Raw genomic sequence first — 6,212 nt, 5'->3', positions numbered from 1 at the left:
TAGAAACTCTGGGAATCTCTCACTCTTCAGACCATGGACAATAGGATGCCCCACGATACCCCCACACATTGTTCCACTGGACACTCCAAGCATCATGAGTGTAGGGACACTCCCGCATAATCTTTAGGTTCTGTTCGTCTCCCTACACCTGGGAGACATCTCTGGTGGTGGTATAAGCCATGCCAATCAGTCCTTGTCCTCCAAAATGGGTTTTAAATTGTCTATCCCAATGGCCTCTGCACAGCAGCCACGAGCACGAGCGCCTGGGGCAGACTGGGCGGCCACACAGACTACTCCTGGAACCACAAGGGCTGGGAGCCACTGGCCCAGGGCACGGAGCAGCCCCACTTCCACACCTCCCGTGTGGCCTCCAGTCTCCCCGGTATCACCAGGAGAAGTCTGCCCTGGGAGCCCTGGATATCAGCTGTGGCCTTTCCCAGCGCTTCCATGAGCACGAAAGCATCAAGTTACTGAAACGGAGGTACCAGAATCTCGAAAATAATGGTAGCCACCTAGAAAAGAAAGCCACCAGAAGCCTAGAGAAGGACTCTTTAGAAGTGCCTCGGGCCAAGAAGCACAAAAAATCCAAGAAGAAAAAGAAGTCCAAAGACAAACACCGGGAGCGGGACTGCAGATACCAGCAAGACTCCGACGTCTCAGCAGGGTGCTCTGATGCTGACATCCATAAACATAAAAGAAAGAAAAAAAAGAAAAAAAGGCACTCACAGAAATCCGAGGACTTTGTGCAAGATGAAGATGAGCTACGTGTAAAGGAGGCCCCGAGCTATGAGGCTGTTGGTCACTTTTGGAGAACCGAGGGCGCCTTTCTATTAGCCAACGGCCTGCCTCTGGAAGGCACCGGCCCTTTCCGGGAGAAGATGAAGCATTTACGGATGGAAAGCAGGCCTGACCGGTGTCCTTTGCCAGAGTATGGCCAAGGTGATTAAAACCCCTTGGCTTCAAAGCAGATTCACTAGTTATGATTCAACATTTTCAACAAGCCATCCCCAACCCAGCTTAAATTATAAACAGAAAATAACTTTGTTCAAACAGCGTGGTGCTTCTTTAGTAAACATTGTACAGATTTTACCATGAACTTTTTCTTTAGTATCTTTTCTTAATTATCCTTATTCCAACTGGATGAACACTTTCTACAACTGCTGACCATTGTAAATTACCATGTATATAAGTCACATTGAATATTATGCACTGGAATAGAACATCTCAATGCTGCTCAATTACAGACTCAGGTTGACTACTTGTATTTCATGTAATGTTCTCCAAGTTAGACATCTGGTGCAAGACCAACCGGGAAAGCATGGACTTAAGGACAAACCAACAGCGCGTCTATTTAATGTAGAGACTTATTTAAAGATTCAAGCTCTCAACTAGGTTTTCGAGGGCTATTTTCTGTAATGTCTGATACTAGAAACTAATTTGCTTCACACTTTAGTTATACTCAAGATTTAAAAATGTGTTTTATAGACAAGTTCTGTTTTTGAACTCTGGAATTATTCCAATCAATCTACCAGTTATGAGTATTTGCATTATGAATGTATAATCCAAACATTATTTGTAAAGCCTACAGTATGTTTTTGTTATGTAACACTTTTTGATACGGTGTCTCTCGTCTTGACTATATGATATTCGAATCTGAGTTGTCAGCTTAGCCCCTTCAAGTTTCTAGTTAACAGACAGAAATCATATTGTGATTTTATTTATAATATGGATATGCTATCAAGCTGTGATACACTTACATTTCACGGGTCCTGCATCAGGAGAATGAGTGGGGCAGGACTGTATATAATACAGTTTGTATCAGAATAATCTGTATGGTTTATACAGTTTGTGTTGTTCAGCAATGTCTGAAGTTTGATCTTTGTTTTTTTAAAGATTAAAAAAGCACTTGCCCCACTGTAAAAAAAAAAAAAAATTGTCTATTCCAAAAGATACTCCATTAGCATGTCTCAAAACTAATTTAAAGGAACTTGAACTCTCCAAGATCCTACCTGCCAAATTATCCCAACTCTCTATTCAGATTTGACCACAGTATTATTAGATGATGGCTACCACTTGTCTGGATTTAATACTTTTGATTTCAACATTCTCATTGATCTTGATAACTTTCTCCAACTCCACGGCAAGTGGTCCAAGGTTCCCTACCTCCAGAACTCCTTTGTCCTCCATCCCTGCCCTTCCCTTTGTACTTGTTCTATCTATCAAGTCCTTCTCTATCACCAAAGACCCTCTAAACCCCCCCTCTAAACAACAGTCCTCTCAGGACTCGTCTTCTTTTGACCCAGCTGATGAGCCTCCTCCGTACAATTCTCCTAACCCTCTTCTGCAGCTGCTCTCCTTCAGCACCCTTCTGTCCCTCCTGCTCCTTTAGATCAACCTCCTGAAACTCACCCTTTTCACCTGCTCACCCCACCCAATCACCCTTCTATGCCAACTCCCATTAACACCATACAGCTCCCTTCCCCCTTTCCCTCTCTACCCCACACTAGATCATGAGGGCAACCAACAAGAGACTTTCGGATGTTTCCTTTATATGAGGTAGCTGGGACAGATGGACCCACTCACATTCATGTCCCTTTCACTCTCAATGAAATTGACTCAATTGAACAGAAATTAGGGTCTTTTCCGGAGAACTCTCTCTATTATAGGGTTCACTTCACAAGACTCACCCAAATCTACACCCTCACTTGGAGGGATGCTTTTCACATTCTAAATTCAACCATTGCTTCTGGTGAAAGGAAACACATTTGGAAGGCAGCCTAGACTCATGATGATAGAATAAGTCAACAGGACCTCAGTCCTCTCCTAGGGCTGAGGCAGTCTCCCTACCAGAACCAAATTGGGACTACCAAATGACAGGCACAGGTTCAAAGCATCTCCAGCATGTGGTGACCTGCCTAGCTGAAGGGATGCACCAAAATGCCCATGGTAGGATCAATTTTGAGAAAATGAAAGAAGCCACTGAAGCCCCCACTGAAAATCTGGCCCTTTTCCTCAACCACTTATCTGAGGCCATTACCAAGTTCACTAATATAAACTCCTGTGAGGGCATCTTTCTTCTTTACATTTTTTTCTTTTTGAAAATTTTTTTGAAATGTATTTTATTATAAAGAGCCTCACAAAAATGAAACTATCTCAAAAAGTAAGCTACACTACTACCAACCTCCACCTGCAGAATTGGGGGAAAGAAGGCAGTGTGAGTTTGTCTCACCTGAGAAGATACAAGAATAGAACCAATCTAAAAATAGCTGCTTACCTTGCCTGAAAAGAACAGGAATCCCAGAAGACCCAGCCACCCTTCCAGAAAGCTTAATAAGGGAATCTTCCCAAAGCTCCTAAACAGGCACTTGGTGTTTTCAGAATTTTACCTTCAGGTTGTATCCCTTCCACCTAGACCTAGACCCGTCATGGTTTAGAATTAAGACTTGGGGTAGGGGTGGCCAAGGCAGCTGCTGGAAGAGCTCACCCAGTACTGTTGCCCTGGGTTCTGGTCCCTGGGGACATTTATATTTAATATATATATATATTTATAAATAGAGGAATAGAAAATATAAAATTTGAGGGATGGGGGGATCTGGCAAGAAGCCAGGGCTAGAGAAGTCTGCTCAGGCCAGCTTGGTCTCCTCTTTGACCCCTTTGACTTCTGGCTTCTCCTCCTTGGTTTTTTCCTCTTCTGTGACTTCTTTCTTTTCTTCTAGGTCCTTTTCTTTGTCATCTTCTGTTTTGACTCTTTTTGCTTTTTTGAAATTGGAAGAGTTCTTTCGACCACCTTCTCCCTCCTCATTGGAATCAGAGAATTCTTCCTCACAGGCAATTTGTTTGCCAGAGGTACAGATTGAGATGCGTTTGTCAGGGTCATCTTCATCCTCATCTCCACTCTCTTCTGGGATGGCATCCTCAGGAATTGCCTGCATTTGGACCCCAGGTGCATGGGGCAGCATTCTCAAGTTCTCAAAGAGCCACTGTTTGATCTTTTCCAGGTATTCGTTAGTGTTCTGGTTGGTCATATTAGAAGGACTGATGTGAAGTTTGAAATCTGGTCCAAAGTATTCAAAGTAGTCATTGTACAGCAGCTCATTAGGAATCTCAGTGTCCAGAGCCACAGCTGTCTCCTATGTCCAGCACCAGGCAACATTATGAATGGTATAACCAACTCCTCCCAGCATCAGCATAGGCAGGTTGAAGCTCTTGACAAATTCCACACACTTGGCATGCCCTTTGATGATCAGATTGAAGCAACTTAACCGATCCCCAGACAGGGAGTCTGAGCCACAATGCAAGACCACTGCTGGAACATCTCCATTACTTTGGACATGACCGGCTTGAAAATGGCCTCATCGGACTCGTCATCAATCCCATCTCGGAGCGGGTAGTTAACAGCATAGTGCTTCCCTTTGCCAGCCCCAATATCCCGTAGGTCCCCAGTTCCTGGGAAGTACTCTCCGTATTTTTGAAAGGACACAGTCATGACACGGTCTATAAAAGGCCTCTTCCACGCCATCGCCGTGATGAGTATCAATGTCAATATACAGCACTCTCTGATGGTACTCTAGCAGTTCCAGGACGGCCAAGACGATATCATTGACGCCACAGAAGCCAGATGCCTCAGACTTCTTGCAAGATTTAGGCGCCCAGCCCAATTCATTGCAATGACGGTCTGTTGCTTATTAAGTTTCACAGCACTTGCCACAGAGCCTCCAGTAGACAGCTGACAGAACTCAAACAGGCCATCAAATACTGGACAGTCCTCACCAACACTGAATCTCTGAATTTGCCTGCTGTACTCAGACATGTTATCTGGACGAATAGAGTGCAAGAATTTAATGTAGTCATCACTGTGGTACTTGGCCATCTCCTCAGCATTGGCCTTGTGAGGGCGCATAGTTGAGCAGCAAATTATGAGTCATGCGGATTCGGTGAGGCTTCATTGGGTGGCCTTGTCCATAATAGTAATTTCCAACATCACCGTCGTAGTAGTAACAGACTTCCCTTTTGGTGCCCTGAGTCTGCGCCATCTTGCTGGCCCGCCGGCCCTCCCCGCCAGTCTGTCCGTCCGCCCTCCCGCCTTGGCTCGCTCACTCCCGCCTTCCCTCCGAGCCCCGCGGCGTCCGAGTCCGGGGGGAGGGGCGCTCCCGCCTACATTTATTTTCTAGGACATTCAGCTCCCCACACCTCCCCACACCAGGCACAAACTCCAAAGACCTCATAAAGGACCTATGACTCCCTAAAATGATTACTTGACCTGGATTTCAAAGTCTTAATGGTAGAAAGGAGGAAGCCGGAAGGGAGAAAGAGATTGGGAACAAACTACGAAAGAGTGCCAGGCTGATTTTCAATTCCTGGCTGCTACTGTACACTGATCCCAGCCACTACCTTCACCTTCTATTTCTGGTGGTGTCAGCCCCCTGGTCCTTGTTTCCACTGCATCCAACCTGGTCACTGGGCAAAGGAATACCCCAGTCCTTGGCCCCCTTCAGGGCTTGTCCAGTCTGTGGACAATGGGGACACTGGAAAATGGATTGTCTGACTAGCCGCCCAGGTGGCTCCTTTGGCAATCAGGCCAGTTCTCTTTCTCATGCCCTTCTTCAATGTCACCCACTAAGTTCCTGGTCCCAAGCCAAATTAACACCTGGCTCATAGGCACTAGGGGTAAAAGGCATAGTGGCTGATGAAGAGAACACTTTCATCTTAGATAGTGGTGCCTCCTATTCTCTACTTCTTTCTTGGTGGGGACAAATATTCTCCACTACAGTCCTTATTACAGGGGTCTCAGGGATCCCCTCCACAATACCCACTGCACCCCACTTATTCTTTGCCAATTTGGGGACTTAATTCTAACTCACCAGTTTATTGTCATGCCTCAATGTGGCCTCCCTCTCTTTGGCAGGGATATCCTCTCCAAACTTATGGTTTCCCTTTACATACCCCCTTTAAAGGTAACCAGTATTTTTCTTCTACATATGGATCCATGCCCATCTCAAGTCTTTTCTCAAATTGCTACCTCTCCCTCTCTGCTACCCTCTGTCAACCATTTGGTATGGGACACTTCCAATCCTGCCATTGCCTTCCATTACCTTCCTGTACTCATAAACCTTAAAGATTCTTCTACCTACATCCCTCAGAAACAATACCCTCTGTGCCCTGACCCCCACCAAGGACTTAAACCCATTACTCTTGGCCTCTCTGCTCACCCC

The 6,212-nt window shown here is 45.5% G+C and overlaps 1 pseudogene; it reads right to left on the bottom strand.

The window, feature by feature from the left end:
* Positions 1–3,327: 3,327 nt before the first annotated feature.
* LOC101604922 lies at positions 3,328–5,033 on the bottom strand (annotated as a pseudogene).
* Positions 5,034–6,212: the final 1,179 nt, after the last annotated feature.

The sequence above is a fragment of the Jaculus jaculus genome, chromosome 8 (genome assembly GCF_020740685.1).
Source record: "Jaculus jaculus isolate mJacJac1 chromosome 8, mJacJac1.mat.Y.cur, whole genome shotgun sequence".
NCBI lineage: Eukaryota > Metazoa > Chordata > Mammalia > Rodentia > Dipodidae > Jaculus > Jaculus jaculus.
This window is presented reverse-complemented; position numbering and strand designations above follow the sequence as displayed.